Below are 19,034 nucleotides of genomic sequence, written 5' to 3'. Positions count from 1 at the left end.
ACCAAAATGTTTTGCTTATCAGCAATCAGGTTTCAAAATGTGTAACTTTTAAAGTACAGAAATCACCCCTGTATGATGCATTTTCCTTTAAATACTTTGTCTTACCCATTCACCCGCTGAATGGCACACATACACAATCCATGTCTCATGGCTTTAAAATCCTCCTTTCACCTGTCTCCTCTCCTTCATCTCCACTGATTGAAGTGGATTTAACATCAATAAGGGATCATAGCTTTTCCCTGGATCGCCTGGTCTGTCTGTCGTGGAAAGAGCAGGTGTTCTTAATGTTTACTCTGTGTAAATAATCAGTTAACAAGCCGTGTGGGAGAGAGAGAAGCGGGAGAAGAGCGTTGGCGTCGTATGAGGACACAGAAGGGTATGACATGGCTGGCTGCACTGAGACAAGACCACCGTGACAGCCAGGAACAACCGCCGTGTCATAAGCTCTGGACACCGCCAAAATGCAACGGGTTGAGCGCATCTCTGTGTTTTATGGCGACAGTTTACACAATTGTTGTGGTTTACCCTGGGGATCAGGTGTGGGGCTACACCAATGCCATGATTACTGTATATATGTGATAACCTTTGTATGCTTGCAATGAGTAATGATGGAAAAGTACTGGGTAAATGGAGCTGTACCTCTTTTGTTCCCAGGCTGAGAACTGCCTGCACCTTCTGATAGTCACACAGGCTCAAGGCCGAGATAGTCTAGACATGTTTTTCTCATCTTAGATACTTTGTATCTAATCCAATGCAACAATGTTAAGGTATGATTGACGGTAGGTTGTATAAAGAGTGTTGTCTCCTGTTTCACCACACTGATCTTTACTATAGACTACTGAGATATTCTGTATGTGAATCTATATCTGCAATTGCATTTTATTACTAAAGAGTTTTATACCAAGGTTCCTGTGTCTGTGTCATCTATCTGGAAGACTGATTGTTAAAGAAAACTTACATCACCCCATGCAAAGGATCCCCCAACACAATTATGACTGCTCAAACACACATACAGGAAATACACTACACACTCCCTCACAAACAGACCAAGACACAAACGAAATCCCACCCATAACACACACACACACACACACACACACACACACACACACACACACACACACACACACACACACACACACACACACACACACACACACACACACACACACACACACACACACACACACACACACACACACACACACAGGCAGGCGACTCAACTGGCAACATATTGCATGACTAAGCTTCTGTCCAGCTTCCAGGCTGTGGGTGGCAGACTGTCTTCCCACCACTGAGGAATAGCAGCATGACCCCATGCCCCCCTGTCACTCTCGCTTCCACTGTCACCTGCCACCCTGCATCACTGTCATCCCTGGGCAGTGCCAGTCTCTCCCCGAGGTGCTGAGCAAACCTCTGTATACTCCCCCTCATCTGCTGCTGCAACACAAACACAACAATGCTGTGTGATGTGAAAAAAATCCCAAAACCGCTTCACTTAGTTATTCAGGTTGTACCATGTATGTTATAATTTAACTACATAACATTGCGTGGTTGTTTTTTACTCAAATTGATTTCCTGAGCTGGATAACTTTCCCCCCCAAATTTCAACAACCCTTACAGTGTACAGTATGTATTAAAATATTGAAGCTAATAAAATGAGGGTCTGTTGGTTGGAGAGTGACGCTTCGAACACCAGGCTTGTGGTTTTGATTCACACTCAGAAATTGATACCAAGTCACAAGTCAGTATGGATCATAATGTATACTAAATGGTCAGCAATGCATTCTGGGGTGGAATAGTAGTTGAAAGGTGCAGATCACGCTTACCTCATTATTTCGCAACTGTGTTACATCACAGGGATGTTGAAGTTTACTGGTCTATCCATAGTCATGTGAAACTTTTTATACTGGCAAACTTCAAGCATGACACTAGCACGCAAACTGATGATGCCTGCCACAGTTTTCCCAATCTTATTACATTTTATGTCTATTTCCAGGTAGACAATGAAGATAATAAGAACTTTTTTTTCATTTCTGCAATCCATCACATTCCTCAATCTTGAGGCCTGCGTTGCAATTGAGAATGCAATTTAAAATCACAACAGGGTTCTATGAAAAGCTAATGCAATATCCCACAATAGGACCCGGGACAAAACTGTGTCAATCGCATCTCCAGTAGAAGGAGTAATCCTGTAACCATGGGCACGTGATGAATCACTCATTTGCTAGCTCAAAATGGATGAAAGGATTTGAAAATCCCCTTTAGATATGTACAATCTTCACAGCACAAAATTAAACAAATTGGCTTGTCCATAATAAAGCTTAAGCCCCATGTGAAATTAGTCACCTGTGTCTTTTCGGGAACTGATTAGAACCGTCACAATGTTCATAAATGCTTCAGTCAAGCATTTATCTGTAATAACTTGATGGTACATTTAGCTGTGATTGAGTTGTATAGTAAGTGCATTAAACAGCATGCTATCTTCTACTGAATTCATCAAGGATTCAGAGACATACTGGCCTGTTAACAATACTTCTCCCTGAAGAAGCAAGGGACACATCTGGCATGGTATTTCTTAATGAAATGTCAATTGTGTTGTATTTTTCATAAAGATAATTCGGCAGTCAGAGGAGGCTGGTGGGCGGAGATATAATCATAATGGCTGGAATCGGTGACAAGGTATCAAACATGGTTTTGATGAGGATCTATTTATTCCATTCCAGTCATTACAATGAGCCCGTCCTCCTATGTCTCCACCTACCAACCTCCTTTGACAACAGTAAAAGTTAATGGGTAGGGTTCTTACTCACATCCGATCATCATCATTGCCACAGCGAAGAGTTTTTCTCCGTCGGTGGTGGGGGCGATGTTGCCGAAGCCGATGCTGGTCAGGCTGGTCATGGTGAAGTAGAGGGAAGTGATGTAGACTGAGTCCTTGCTAGGCCCGCCCTCCCACCTCCCAGAGCCACTGGCGTTGAAGCGGTACGGTGTCCCCACCGATTCGCTCAATATGTAGAGCCAACTGTCCATCCTCACACTGTTGGTGTTCTCGTCGATGACCTCGTAGTCGCCGATGCTGTACCAGATGCAGGCCAACCAGTGGGCAGCCAGGCCAAAGACGCACACCAGCAGGACCAGGACAGCGGCCCCATACTCAATGTAGTGGTCCAGTTTACGGGCCACCCGGCCCAAGCGGAGCAGACGGACCACTTTGAGGGAGCTGAAGAGACTGCTGATGCCCTGATGGGTAGAAAAGAAGAGGGGCATGGTTAGGCTAAGAGAGAGAATGAAAAGTAGAGCTTTACTAACATGCCAATTATCCATTGTTCATGGTTCTAACTATTTTACTAACTGTTCATTCATTGATTAAAGATAAACTGGAAGGGTCCCAACAGTGAACCCTGTGGAACTCAACTCCCTAAAGCACTGTACAGTATATCCTGCATATGGATTTGGTACCATGGTGCAGTTCCCTGTTGTGTTGATGATAATGAATACAATGCCATTATCTATCAAATAAAATAATAGCTGGAGGGTATGTTTTACAACATGCTACTTCTACAAAACATAACTTTGCTACAGAAGCTTGATTAGTGAAGAATTCCACACTGCCATGTGACAGAATAACGGTTATTTGGGTCCTGGACCAACCTCTGGAAAGTACAATATCGGAATGAATTTAGCCAGGGGTTACTTTTGTTTTCATAGATGGGCACGGAGCAGGCACCCACAATTAATGTTCCAGGATCTTACTCAGATAACGGTATGTGAATGAGTACTAGGGACGACAGGTTTCTGAACCATTTGGAGATTTAATTCCAGAATTTGAATGAGTCCCTAGTATGTGGCTTTATCAAAAATCCCATTACCCTCTTCTGCATGTTCAATTTGAATCAAGCTCTTGGTGTCTTCAAAAGTCAAAATGTGATGTGATGTGAAACTAACTGCTCATCGAATCTAGATTCCCTAAAACATTTAAGACTCAGTGTGGCATTCTGCACAGAGAGGCTGAGATGCAAAATGCATGGGCCTGACGTTTCCTGAAAGGGTGAATCTACATTTAGTACTTAAGACAAAACATAATGCAGTGCGGTTTATGTAAGCTCACTAGCCTCTGCTCACGTTTGCCTCGAGCAATTTTCAGTTCACCAGGGACACATTCATAATGCAATTACGTTCAACGACAATAAACCCATCTCCTCAATGAAAGGGAGAGAGGAAGCTCTGCTTCGTTCTAAGCTGAGAAAAAAACGAAAAAGATCAAATGTGTCCCTGTGGCAACTTGAATGTCTCCCTACAATTGTCATTGGATACAAACATGGCCACTGTGCTGAAAGCCGTCACTTCAGAGGAGCAGAATGGTTGCTAGCTGCACCGTGCTTATATATGAGGCATAGCACCGACTGAAAGGGAAGGATAACTGGCATTGACAAGTGCAGCAAAGGCACATGCAGCGCCCATAGGCTTTGTGGGGGTGCTATAATCTTTCGGCACACCACCCTTCGCACAACAACAGGCAGACAACACAACAGTACATAACACTGGAGAGGAAAAATGGTGGTTTCTGCACTTTCGTTTTGGTTCTAAGTTACAATGCCCAGAGTTTAAGGCCAAAAGCAGTGTTTTGACTTGTTAGCTAAGCTATAATTGGATACTATGTTTGTTGTTTGACCTTTGAAGCTGTCATGCAGGTGAATGAGGACCCAAAAGCGACTTGGCGAAAACAGAGTCTTTAATCCAGAAAAGTAATTCTACAAACATAAGACATAATTCCACTCGTAATGACGAGAACAGACTGGAAACTCGATCAAGAACTGCAGGTTGCCTCGGGAAGGCACTTGAACCTAGCAGACTCAGACACCTGCTCTCCACGCAGCATCTGAGGGAAACACGACACGACAGGGCGATACACAGACACAGCACGGTGAACAATAGACAAGGATCCGACAGGACAGGAACGGAAAACAAGGGAAGAAATAGGGACTCTAATCAGGGGAAAAGATAAGGAACAGGTGTGGGAAGACTAAATGATTGATTAGGGGAATAGGAACAGCTGGGAGCAGGAACGGAACGATAGAGAGAAGAGAGAGAGGAAGGGAGAGAGAAAAAGGGGAACGAACCTAAAAAGACCAGCAGGGGGAAAATGAACAGAGGAAAAGCAAAATGACAAGACAATCTAAGACAAAACATGACAGAAGCACTTTTTTATTCATTATTTAAATGTAATATTGACCTTTATCTGTGCCTTCTGTAGTACAGAGTTATTTTTATGCTGATAATACTGTACTTGGGCGTAGGTTAGAATGGTATCACTTGCAGCATCTATTGATTGCTTTAAGGTTATCAAGACTAGCGCGTGAATCAAGACGATCTGGGCCATCCTACAAAGGCCTCTGTGTCAAGTTTACTTCCAGTGTGTTTTACTACAGAATGTCTCGAAGAGGCATCAGAAAAATGTGCTGTTTTACCAGCCTTCAATTCCTGTGTTCTTTTTTAACATGTTAGAAGGATCTTCTCTGACTTTTCAGCCTCTATTCACAGTATTCCCCAGCAACCTTGTTGTCTGATGGTGTTTAAATCTTTGACTATCTGGCAACTCTAAGGCAACCATTAGGCAACTGCAGGGGAGGACATTTCTACTGCTGAGAAGTTGTATTAGAGTACCATTCAGAAAGCGAAGTCATCCACATCATTGTTTTGAACCAAAACATGCACATTTCTGGTGTTATTCAGTCATATCTATTTTCTGTTTCAATTTGATATGACTCAGCTGGCTGTGGGTAGGACTGTATTGTAGAGTGATTAATGGTGAACACAGAGGTTAAAGGTATACTCAGCAATATGACATCATACACAGTGGGGCGACTTCCTGCTTACGGGGATTAAAAACAGGATTCAAAGTAATAGTACGTTTTTACAGTCTGGGATTTCAACTGACAATGGGTTAAAAAAAAGCCTCTGCAAAAATAACTGTCAGAAATCTGTGATCTGTGATTATTTGAATCCAGGCCCTATAGTCAAGATGCCATTTCTAAAGAATCTGGTAGTATCACAGAGCATTTAGTCCCATTATCGCTCGAAAGCTTGGCCAACGCCAGCAGTCCCTATGGATGGGCGTGAAAACCCTAGAGACATTTCAAGTCACAAATAATTCAAACGGACTCAAAATGACTCTCCCTATGTGACCTTTCATCAGTGCAGATGAAGATTCCCAGCACTGAAGCGACACTTGAAGTCTGCTGTAAATTAAGATTAACGCTTGAGTTAATTTATCTGAGGAGAGGCGCTTCGCTTCAGTAAACCGAGCTTGGGGTTGTGTTGTTGAACCAAAACCCAAACTAGTTGTGAATAGCGGTCATAGTCAATTTCACAGTCTGTGTCAAATCAAATCAAATCTTATTGGTCACATACACATGTTTAGCAGATGTTATTGCAGGTGTAGTGAAATGCTTGTGTTTCTAGTAATATCTAACAATTTCACAACATATACCCAATACACACAAATCTAAGTAAAGGAAGGATGAATTAAGAACATGTCAAATATATGATGAGCAATGTCATAGCGGCATAGACTAAGATACAGTAGAATAGAATACAGTATATACATATATGTATTACGCTACAATGATGTGGTGAGCTTTCCAAGAGCCAACGATGTGGTGAGCTTTCCAAGAGCCAACGATGTGGTGAGCTTTCCAAGAGCCAACGATGTGGTGAGCTTTCCAAGAGCCAACGATGTGGTGAGCTTTCCAAGAGCCAACGATGTGGTGAGCTTTCCAAGAGCCAACGATGTGGTGAGCTTTCCAAGAGCCAACGATGTGGTGAGCTTTCCAAGAGCCAACGATGTGGTGAGCTTTCCAAGAGCTAACGATGTGGTGAGCTTTCCAGATCCATAAAACAATGTGTGTGTCTGTCTGTGTGTCTGTCTGTGTGTCTTCATCCATATCCATCCATCCACAAACACACAGACCCCAGTTAACAAACAAACCACTGACCTCGTCAACGTTCTCGAAGGCGTTGATGACGTCGTACGGCAGGCAGGAGAGCAGGTCGATGACGAACCACGTCTTGACGTAGTTCATCCGGATCAGTTTGGGGTCCGAGATGACCTCTCCGGCTGGTCCCACAAACGTGGTATGGAAGTTGAGCACGATGTCCACCAGAAAGATGACATCCACGATGCTGTCCACCACCAGCCAGGTGACGTTGTTCTGCTTGGTCTGGAGGTTTAGAGTAGAGAATCTTTATTACTTAAGTAGTAGAGTAGAGAACCTTTATTATTTAAGTAGTAGAGAATGAATATAAGTTATCCCTGAGTGACAATTTACAGCTGGTACATAAGTCAATAAAAGTACACAAAAACAGAGTAAAAAAATAAATAAACAGTTTGCTAAGGTTTGGTTTGGAGTTTAGAGTAAGGGTTAAGGTTAGGGTAAGGATTAGGGTAAGGGTTAAGGTAAGGGTTAGGGAAAGTGAGTAGTTGAATGGAGTTTAGACCTTGAATGAGACGTTGTAGGGCACCATGATGGCTGTGTAGAAGGTCAGGATGAGGATGACCCAGTCCCAGGTGGTCTTGAAGGCGCAGTAGTGGAGGATGATGTGGGGAGGAGTTTTAGGCGTCTCCTGCTTGTATTGCGGGAGGATGTCTGAGCCCAGCTGGAGGACCTAAGTTTGGTTAAGAAACGGTTGGTAACGAGTCATGAATGAGTCAATGTTTTGGCAGCTAGCTACCTTTAATAGCCTGGTGGAACCAACCATCGCTGAGTAGAATGGTGACCGCGATCAGGCTGGTTCCACCAGGCTGACACTGAATTGGACCAGTGTGTAATTTGTTTCTTCTGCTATTCACCATTCCAGGTGTGCATGTTTACTTTAGTGTACACAAAAAATATGACAACATTTTAGTTTGTTATGACAGTGGCTCTTATTGTATGAGAGCGATAACTTTGACATAACACTCATAATATAAAATAGTAAGTCATGGCAATATAATGACCACATTCTGTCATCTTTTGGACCACAGAAAGACAGTTTAGTGTTGCCTTGATTTAATCTCTCGGTATCTCTTGGATAGTGTGACATATCTCTCTATCCCACTCAATTTAACATACAAAATAAGAGTGGAATTCCTCTCTCCCTCACATATTTTTTAAAATAAATTGATGGAACTTTCCAGGATCAACAAATAAACAAATGGTAGCCATTTTGTTTTACCTAAACTAGCAATCACATCTCCCCATTAGTAAACAGAGCACCTTATCCGACCATCTAAACACAATTAGCTTTTCCACCATTTTTCAAGAAACAGGATGTTGCTAGAAGATGGTGGTGGTAAGACATCTTGGGCTAGTCCCAGAAGATGTCAGAGGAGATATCTACCCAAACAGTCAGTCCCCTTGGGATATCAGAGGACTAGAGGCTTTATTTCTAGCCTAGCGATTTTCAGAGGACTAAGGACTATTCAATCAAACCAGCATTGCAGTATGGCATATACACTGTAGACAGTAGCATAGACGGCTCCATTATTCAGAGTAAAAAGAGTGTACAGTAATAATCAAGTCTGTAAACAAGTCAAACAATGCTGAGGCAGATTTAATTGAATCCTGCTCTTGTCGACATCTCTGTCCTTTTATGCACTGATTATAAGTTAGTGCACTTATTGTAAGTCACTCTGAATGAGAGAGTCTGCTAAATAAGTGATGTAAATGTACATTTAGGTTACACAACTCCACAGCGAAGGTCATAGGACAGGGTTCCCCAATGGGCTGCCCACGGGACAAATTCTTTGTCAAATACTATATCTGTTTCAGCTTCTTGCGGTCAATTTGCAGTGTACAAATTATTTATAATTATGTTCCTGCCCTCCGACCATGTGCTCAAGCCCACAGCTGAATGTAATTGGGGACTTCTGCCATAAGGGTTTATGGTCAGGACTATATATAGAGTGATCCTTCATATTAGAGTTGTGTCTGTCTGCAGAGTTACAGTTGCCCAGGTGGCCAAGGGCTTGCGGTCAACTGCTTGGGAACTGAAAGACGCACTTAATTTATCTCAGAAGTAGCGAGTGAGTTTGGGGACAGGATTAGGCATTTCACCTGAGGCTAAACAGAAGCGGGCTTGGAAATATGAGACGGTTGCTCCTTCCAGAAACACTTAGGCGGATGAGTGCTTATCAACAGGGACAGAGGCACACTCTACCTCAGCCAGACGAGAGTGCTTGTGGACGTTCTCGCCCTTGTGGACGGTGGGCGCCAGCTGCTGCAACACTCCCCCGGCTGCTGGTCAGAGCCCGTGTGAGTCGGGCGAATTTACCCCATCCTGAATGACAGAGTCAAAGAAATGTGGAACACCAAATCAACCCATATCCACTCCCTTTAGCCTTGAAATCAAGACGGAATCATGCTGCATTTCAACAAATGTGACACAGAGCTAAATTCAGTCTGAATTTGGCATATCTATAAATCTGTAAGTCTTAAAAGATTTGATAGGTGTACTCAGTATTGCAGAAATGCTTCATAGCTTATTAGATGGCAAATGCAACTATTACCACATGCGTATACCTATCCATCTCTTTCAGGTCTACATGAACTGCCTAAAGACAAGGGCTAGCTAGTGGTTGATTCGGAATTCTGAGAAAGTCCAACATTACTGGCTCAAATTATCAGACAAAAATGGAAGTCGTAATGTGAAATGCTGCACTGTGATATTTCTCTCAATAATGTCAGCAACCCACATTTGCAGCTCTCCAAAACCAATTGTATCTACTATCCTCAGCTTGATCCTGTCCTCATTAGAATCTTCCTTAGATTGTCTCAAATTCAGTGTCACGCCAACCTTTCACAGAGTCATCCTCAATGGGCTGTTTGAATGCAGTGATGTCACTGAAGGTGCACAGAAACAACACCACCTTGTCCTGCTCATTCCTGATAGGAGCGATCTTAACAAAGAACCACACCGGCATCCCTGTAGGAAACACAAAATGACGTCATGATATCTGTTCATATTCTAATGTGTCTCATAAGTAATTGATGTAGCAATTACATTCGACACGATTCAATCAACAGAGAGCAAAGAAACACTTACGATTCTTCTTATACATGAGGATTTCGAACGAATTCATCTCATAATTCTCAAAGGTCTGTTGCACTTTCTCACCCGTCTCCTTGTCTGTGAGCTCCCCATACATGAAACTGAAAAGGGCATTGTTGGTGCTAATTCACATACAACACAAATAAAACTGGATAATACATTCGGATTCTTGAAACTAATTATCCAAGCTACAAAGGCCTCGCGAAAAACATTGCGGCGCACAAATATCATGGTTAAGCCATCCGCATAAGCACTGTTCACAGCGAATGTCATGTTGAATTGACAGAAAGACAAAGTATGTGTGCTACTTCAGAGGCACATTTGAATTCCTTAGTGCCTATAGCGTTTTCTCCCATTCCAAAACACTTGACTGCTGTAGACTGAAATAACCTGAATTTGCATGGACCAAACATGGTCAACTTGTGTCTTATTTGTATTGGAGTAACAATATGATTACTAATGTATAGAATGTACTGTATGTTTATACGTTTATGGGCCAGTCTCCCGAACCCAGATTAAGTCTATTCCTGGAATCCTTTTATCTACCCATTGTATACTCCGTGTCGTGTTTCCCTCAGATGCTGCGTGGTGAGCAGGTGTCTGAGTCTGCTACGTTCAAGTGCCTTCCCGAGGCAACCTGCAGTTCTTGATCTTTCTCACGAGTGGAATTATGCCTTATGATTGTAAATTTACTTTACTGGATTAAAGTCAGAAGGATCCGACCAAAGAATGGACCCACATACAGACGCTTGCTCGGCAGACACGAGCAGGAATTGTCTGCTGCTCGCCATGCCGTGACCTCTGGACAGTTCCAGAGTCTTCGTCTCGTGCCACCTGTTACTTCCTGGCCTGCCTCCGGAACCTAGGGTTAATAACCCACCTTGCTAAGCCCAGCTCCTTTCTCACCCAGTGTGATATTGTGTTCTCTCTCCAACCCAACACATATCTAGCGAGAGAGCTCGGGTTGATTACGTCATTTCACTCCTTACTTCAGTTTTTGGTAGGGAGGCTTCTAGGGCCCTGGCTTCCCTATGCCAAGGTGATCGATCCAAATCTTCTGACTGGAACGAGCCGGCGCTGCTCGCTCGTTTTCTGGAGGACTCCACGCATTCCATGGACTCTTTGATTGCTCTCGCCATCCGCATAAACGACGGGTAGATTGTCACCAATGTGAGAGAGTCCAACGGTGTTTCCCTGCTCCGCATCGCAACCATCTCCCTCCTCTGGCTCAGAGACTGCCCATGCAGCTGGGAATGCACATCTCGACTAGGAAGGAACGGAGGATCTGCCACAGATTTGATGGACATTTTGTCAATTCATGTCCACACCAGAGCTCACCTTTCTACTATACGCTGGATTCTTGATTGATGGGGCTGAGGGTTGTTTTGGGCTCGAAAATGACATTCCTTTGTTCTACACCCATGTTTGCCTTAGATGGTAGTCATCTTCCCAGTATCAGATTTGAGACACTACCTTTAACTCTCACAGTATCTGGTAACCACAGTGAGACTATTTCTTTTTGATTTTTCGTTCACCTTTTACACCTGTTGTTTTGGGTCATCCCTGGCTAGTATGTCATAATCCTTCTATTAATTGGTCTAGTAATTCTATCCTATCCTGGAACGTTTCTTGTCATGTGAAGTGTTTAATGTCTGCCATCCCTCCCATTTCTTCTGTCTGGCATTTGACAGGAGTGCCGGAGGAAATCATGATCTGCGCAAGTCGGTCCCAGCCAACTCCCTTCCTTCACCGGTCATTCCGGGGACCACTCCTCCTCGGGGTAGACTATACTCTCTGTCGGCTCCCGAACGATCTCGAGGATTATTTAATCAACTTTTTGTTAAGAAAAAGGATACTCTGCGCCCTGCAATCGAGGGCTGAATGACATAACGGTTAAGAATCGTTATCCGATGTCATCAGCCTTCGAGATTTGCAGGAGCCATACTAAGTTGGACCTTCGTAACGCTTACCATCTCGTTCAGAGAAAAATTCATCCGTTCATAATTCAATCATTAAATGATGTTCTGAGAGTGCTGAACACTTTGTTTTTTCTATCACGAATCACCGTCACTGTCATGTTGTTGAGTTCTACAGCGCCTTTTAGAGAATTGTCTCTATGAAGGCAGTGAAATTTCCGCTGCATTCAGATGGATTCCGCTAAGGTCCAAGCTGTCAGTGATCCAAGGTCACGTGTCAGTTGCAGCACTTTTTAGGTTTCGCTAATTTCTATCGGCTCATATTCCGGTCAAGTTGCTGTCACAGCTCTTACTTCTGTCAAGACGTGTTTTAAGTGGTCCGGTTCCGCCCAGGGAATAAAAGAAAATCCCGTTACTCCTTACTAGACAACATTGTCGAGCTTGACGCTTGAAACTAGCCATTCTATCCCAGCGCTTCCAACAAAGGTTCATCCATTATTTTTTCATCGGTCGCCATCCTATGATGGGGTAAAAACTGCTCGCCATTGCAAATGGCGAAAACCTCCTTTTGTCGTTGGACAGACCATAAGGTTGAGCCATCTCTGCCAAACGACTTAATGCCCGCAACTGTTGGGCAGATTTCTTATCCGGGTAGCAAAAAAATGATTCCCGTCTGTTTACATGCTTCTACTGAGAATTCTTCCTTATGGGCGTGTTGTCGGGTTGACAGTCTGGGGAATTGAAAGACAGGTTCAGAGGCAAGCACTCACGCACATGTCCTTAGCTGTGCCGAGGCACTCTTGCGTCTATTCGCCAGCGCTTTTGGTTCAGGAGCTGACACGCGCCGTTCCGTGGCTGCTTGTTCGGACTGCGCCAGACTAAGTCGGGTAACTCTCCCTCCAGAAACCATGGTCTCACAGCCCTAGACTTCATTACCGGTCTGCCTGGAAGATGATTCTTACGGTTGTCGATAGGTTCTCTAAGGCGGCACATTTCATTTGCTAAATGGAGATGGCAAATCATCTGTGTCAGAAACTTAGACGCTTTTATTTGTCACAGTTTTATTTGATTATCTTCCGGGTTTCATCCCCAGTCTAACGGTCAGCAAACAATTTGATTACGCAGCCTCAGAAACCCTGTCTTGGGCAGAACAGCTCCCTGGGCAGAATGTCACAACTCGCTTCCTTCGTCTGCTGTTATGTTTATACCAGCCTCCTCTGTTCTCATGTCCAGTCCCTCCAAAGCGTTTGTCCAACGTTGTGAGCGCACCTGGAAGTGAGGTCTGCACTTTGCCGTTACAGGGCACAGATGAGAGCCGCCAATAAACGTAGGATTAAGAGTCCTGCGGCCAGATGGTCCACTCGCAATACGACAAATGTATTGGTCCGTTCCGTATTTTACCGTTTATCAAGGGTCTTATCCCCCCCTGTCCTTATCGCTATTTACAATTGGATCATATGCGTTTCAATACTTAGTGGATTGGGAGGGTTATGAGGAAACCGTTCACTTATTGATGATTTCCTCCGTTGCCGCCAGGATTCCTCCTCGAGTGCCGTTGGGGGTACTGTCATGTTTTTATTATTTTATATTTCTCTCCGTTTTCCTAGCTCCCAGCTGATTTCCTATTCCCCTAATCAATCATTTAGTCTGTCCCACACCTGTTCAATTTTCTCCAGTTTTCCATTGAGTATGCCTTTAAATTGGCCAATCTGCAGTTCATGCAATAAAGCGGGCATCCTGTCATTGTTTCTGGTTAACAAGCTATGGGATGGGGCTTAGAGTGGTATTAAAATGATTGTTTTTACCTTGTTTTGAGGCTATATAGTGTTTGTTTACAATAACAATCTTTACAAACAAAGGAGTAAAAAAAGCTTTTATTTTGGGTTCTGATGGGGTATGACATTTGAAAAGCTAATGAGGCATCTTCAAGAAGGTTGTATTCAATAATGGGTATATATTATCATTTAAATCTAAAAACGGATGTAGCATATACAGATTGCCCCTTTAAATCCAGGTGTAGGTTTAATCTGGGTCCAGGAAACCAGCCCGATATGTTTATATGTTCATGTAGATATACTGTATTTATACTCTACTGTATAGTATTGCTGTCAGTGAAACAAAATGCTGACCCACAAAATCAGTGGTGCCATAATGCAGTCATAAGTACCTGCAGGTGCTACTCTTCTGCATGACCTCAGCACGGTGGTAACCGGAGAGCTTGCAGAAGCCGTCGTTGCTGTACACAATGGGCCAGTCCACAATCTGGGCATTGCCCAGAACAAAGTTGGTATCTGCCCAGGGAGGGAAAACAACATGAAACCTGGTTCAGAAAGAACTGATAGAAACTACTACAGCACTATTAACTGTCTGGTAACTCATTATTTGACTTGGAAGTTATAAGGTAACTGGATGTAGGCCTACGTGTCTTTATTTCATGAACTCATTATTGTACTTTTACATTGAAATTGAAATCATGGCTCAAATCTATCCAAAGCTATACAAATCAAATCACATTTTATTTGTCACATACACATGGTTAGCAGATGTTAGTGCGAGTGTAGCGAAATGCACATAAGTTATTTGTGGTTCCTTGTGTGTAAGGTAACAGTTGATGATCGTTTTTTTTGAGAGTTATATATCATTGGATGTAATGTATTGGTATTTTGTATTGTTTTAGTGAGTATGTGTATTGTGGCTGTGTAACTGCCCTTACTTACCTGCCCTGGGACCATGGGTTCAAATGAGCTTTTGGCTAACCGGGTATATTTACATAGATGTTGCATTATTGTAATATTGATGTTGATTGTGTTTTGTACCTTATATTCTAAAAATAAATATATCAAAATAAATGTTGAATCAAAATTGGTAGTCAGCTAACAAGTTAGAGTTAGGTAAAACCAATTATTACTGTAATGCTGAGCATTACGGCATATTGTTGAGTAATAACTTACCATCTACCGTACATATATTTTTTATCTAGATAAATATCAGGTAGACAAATTAGCGCACTGTAAAATAAAGTGCAACCCAAAACACGACTGAGGACACAGCTATTACAATTGTGAGGTATTTTAGTACGTTTGAAGCATACTTAATATACTACCATACTTCTAAATATCTACTGCCAACTATAGTATGTGAATGTAGAATTTATTGGACATGAAATCCATGTCGAACTCCACTATAGAAGCAGGTGAAAGGAAGCATCTGAAGCTTTGCCATGATGATATACAGCATATTGGCAAAGATGTTTTACTTGTTGTGGAAATTGAATCCGAGGCTACTGCAACAAGGTTGAGAGAAGAGGGAAAATGTGACAGTGAAAAATCCAACACTTTCACTGTTGTCTTACCAAGGATAGTTCAATTATGGCTAGAGCCCGGCCGATATGACTAATACATCATCTGCCAATATTATCGGTCAATATTAACCTGATTATTTCATACTTTTTCATTTACAGAAATCTACTACATCAAACCAGTTGGATCTTAGACAGTGTTTAAAGGGGTTACGATACAACACCACAAATCCCTCTTGTGTAGTATTGGACAGATTCAGTATTGGACAGATTCAGGTGCTGGTATCCATTGTACCACAACTTTAAGCCTGGTAAATGGTGTCTTGTCTGTTTCAGTGCAACCTGACTAACATTACCATTGGCTGGGGCAGTGGTGCCAATCATTATAACATTGTCTATTATTGGCTCGGTAGGCAGTGATACAGCGGTAGCAGTGACCTCAGAAGGTGCTGTGTTTAATCGCCAGGCGTCACTTGTAAGACTACATTCATTACAGTGTCATTAAATGACCCAGTTCTAGGTGATGAGCCAGCACATTTCAAGTAGCTGAGTGTTTTACCCTTCGACCTTAGCTGCCCCATTCCGAAAAACTCTGAGCAAACTATGAGTAGGGACTACCCCATTTGTGAAGTGGTCTTGGTACCCTTATACATAACCTATGTGTCTATAATGGGGTGGGGGTAGAGAGAACATAAGATGTTTTCCTCTCTTTTGTCTTGCACGCTCAGGGGATGGATGTTTCAAGCGTTTCAGATCAGGAGTGCTGATCTAGGATCAGGTCCACCCTGTCATCTTATTCATTGTGATCTAAAAGGCAATAAACGCTGATCCTAAATCCCCCATTACAGTATACTTAATCTCGCTCTTATCTTAAGAAAATATGTATTCTTCATACATATTGACAACACAGCCCGACATGAGACCATCCAGAGACCATCACAGACATTGGGTATGTCAAACATAATGTTTCACAAGACTGACAACGCCTTGAAAACATGGGGAGTAAGTAGGGAAACTGGAGGGAGTATATCTACTAGAGAATATTCCACATAGGATAGTATTAGGAATGAAAACTTGGAAAGCAAGTGCAGGGAATATTTGAGGGTGAAGCTATTCACCATATGTGATTAAAAGAAAAATGGGTCTACAGAACACAAACAAGTCTATGGCGGATGATTTGGGGAAGAACATAAAGGGGACATGACACTACTTTAAAACATCGTTTATACCTGTCTGTCTATGTGATAATGTCCAAACTGAAAAATTCAAAAGAAAAGTGATTAAAGCAAGAGGCAAAAAAACAGTGTTAAAAACAGATAAATTAATTAACCAAAACAAAAGCTCCCGTGGCAAGCATGTCACTTTCTGAATAAGTCAACGGATTAATTTTGCCCAACAAGTCTGGGTGCCTCCACAAACCAACAAATTCTAGACTATCTGAAAAACACTTGTAATTTGGGTTTAAAACATGAATCTAATAAGTATGTCAAGAGGATAATGTTAATCTACTAATTTAGTTATTTAATGCGCAAATCGTGTGAAATACAGTGGATGTTTTGGTTTATTTTTAGGTGCAGTAAAGGTGACTGGTAAGGAATACCAATGGTAGACAGCTATTCATTCGAGTTGTTTGTTGTAAAGACAACATCCATTAAATGCAATTAGTTAGAATTGTTTAATCATTATGTTCATAGCATGCTGGCTGTATAAATGTATAAATCAAATAGGCTAATCAAAAATGTTTAAAAACGGTGTCAATTGACGGTTAGTTGTCCTGGGAGTTTGGCTATAATTAAATGCATGTTTTTCAATGATTGGCCAATAGGCTATCATCCACAGTGTGTCTTCCTACAAAATAAAAACGAACACATTCCTACCATTGGATCGTCGGACGATGTTCTCGAGAAAAGTGTTTTGTGGGGCCACAAGTCCTCGACGTCCACCTGCCATTCCGCCTTGTCATTCAACGTCGGTAAGAAGAGAACGCTTTTCGACTGAAAGGATATCTGAAGTATCCGTAGGACGATACAGCTGCTCAAATCTCCGCGCTGCTGCTTTCATGGTCCCTGTTCTGCTTAGATATGATGAGCGGAAGAATCGCTCACCTCATGCTGTTCGACCGCACGTTCCGTGGCTGTGCTCCCTCTGTTGAAGACGGGATGTATGCAGAGAGCGCATCACCTGTCTCTCGTCTGACATCTTTGCACATGGGTACCCTCACCCCCACAGACCCTCACCCCCACAATCCTGCGTTTAGGCTATGAAGCACAGGTTAGGCCTTTACCTGAAACCAAAAATTTAAAACGGACTGGAAATTAGATTTATTTTTTGCGCAGTGGAAAAGAACACAGCTATAGCATGCACTCCACACTGGTTGGTTGTGCGTCCTCCTCGCCTTTTTTTGATGCATAAACATGGGTTTATAGGCCACTGTGGGGAATTCGAGGAGGTAGCCCGTATTCAGAAGTGCAAGGACTGGCATCCCAAGGACGCCACACATTTGGACACAACACACACACAGAGACAGAGGGAACAGGGTTGGGTAGGTTAGTCTCCTTTCTAAATGTAATGTGTTAGTTACTAGTTACCTGTCCAGAATTTCAATCAGTGACAACTTTTGGATTACACCAAACTCAGTAACTAATCTGATTATTTTCAGTTACTCTTGGATTACTTTCCCTCTAAATGAACACTCCACCCAAAAACTCTTGGTATTTGTTTTATTAGTCCATTGTTGATATAGTCCCAAAATGTTTTGCATCATACCAGCTGTATTTCTGTATTTTGAAAGTTATAGATCTTGAAAACTTGATTGCTGATATGCAAACCATTTTGGGACTATATGAACAATGTACTAATGAAACAAACACCAAAAAGGTTTTAGAAGAAGACAAAAAGGATCCATCAAACTCATTTGGTGTGTCATCATAGTGGTCGCTGACTTGTGGTCAGACTTGCTCAGGTGGAACAAGCTTAAAAACGTTTTCCAGTACTGCCTTGAATGTCATTGAGACAACAAGGGTGTCAGTGCCCCCCCCCTTCCCCCCACAAACAGCCTTTCTGAATTTAAAAGTAGTTCCTGAATTTAAAAAGTATATGTAATCTAATTACAATATTTTTTTGCTGGTAACATATAATCAGTTACTCACAGAGAGATAGGATAGTTTCAGATAGTCCTAGTGGTTTCCCCGAGTTCAATATGGCACCATCTATTATCTCATTCTATAGAGCTTATTCAGATTGAAGAGAGTTGTAGCATAGTGACGAAATTACATAAATTATGTTATGTGACAAAAGACCCCTGATCTTGGGTAAACAGTTTCTCTTTATGTAATTGTACTATGTCTGCACCCTTATGGCAATGGTGGTATAGTGCACTTACCCCCTCCTCCCCCCAAATATTATGTTTTTATCTATTGAATAGATGTAAGTCTACATTACAGGAAAGTGCATGTAAGCAAGACTGTTTTGTACAGAAATTCAGCTCAGGTGTGGTACACTACAGCGGCCTGCATAATAATTTGAACAAAAATAGACATTTCTTTAGCTATATACTTATCGTTATTCATATCCAGTTTGCCTCCTTCATGTTACACTGCTGGGGTCTGTCATCATTGACCATCTAAAGGGTCTTGTGTTTAATACCAACAATTGCATCATAGTTTAGTTTATAGATTGGGCAGATGATAATGGAATGAGGTCTACCAATGTGGATTGAGAGGCCTAGC

The 19,034-nt window shown here is 42.3% G+C and overlaps 1 pseudogene; it reads right to left on the bottom strand.

The window, feature by feature from the left end:
* The window catches only part of LOC124003322, a 62,257-nt pseudogene extending 44,364 nt beyond the window's left edge, over nt 1-17,893 (bottom strand).
* Between the last annotated feature and the right edge of the window lie 1,141 nt (nt 17,894-19,034).

Source organism: Oncorhynchus gorbuscha, linkage group LG18 (assembly GCF_021184085.1).
Source record: "Oncorhynchus gorbuscha isolate QuinsamMale2020 ecotype Even-year linkage group LG18, OgorEven_v1.0, whole genome shotgun sequence".
Taxonomy (NCBI): Eukaryota; Metazoa; Chordata; class Actinopteri; order Salmoniformes; family Salmonidae; genus Oncorhynchus; species Oncorhynchus gorbuscha.
The sequence above is the reverse complement of the archived record's forward strand: the minus strand, read 5'-3'. Positions and strand labels throughout refer to the sequence as shown.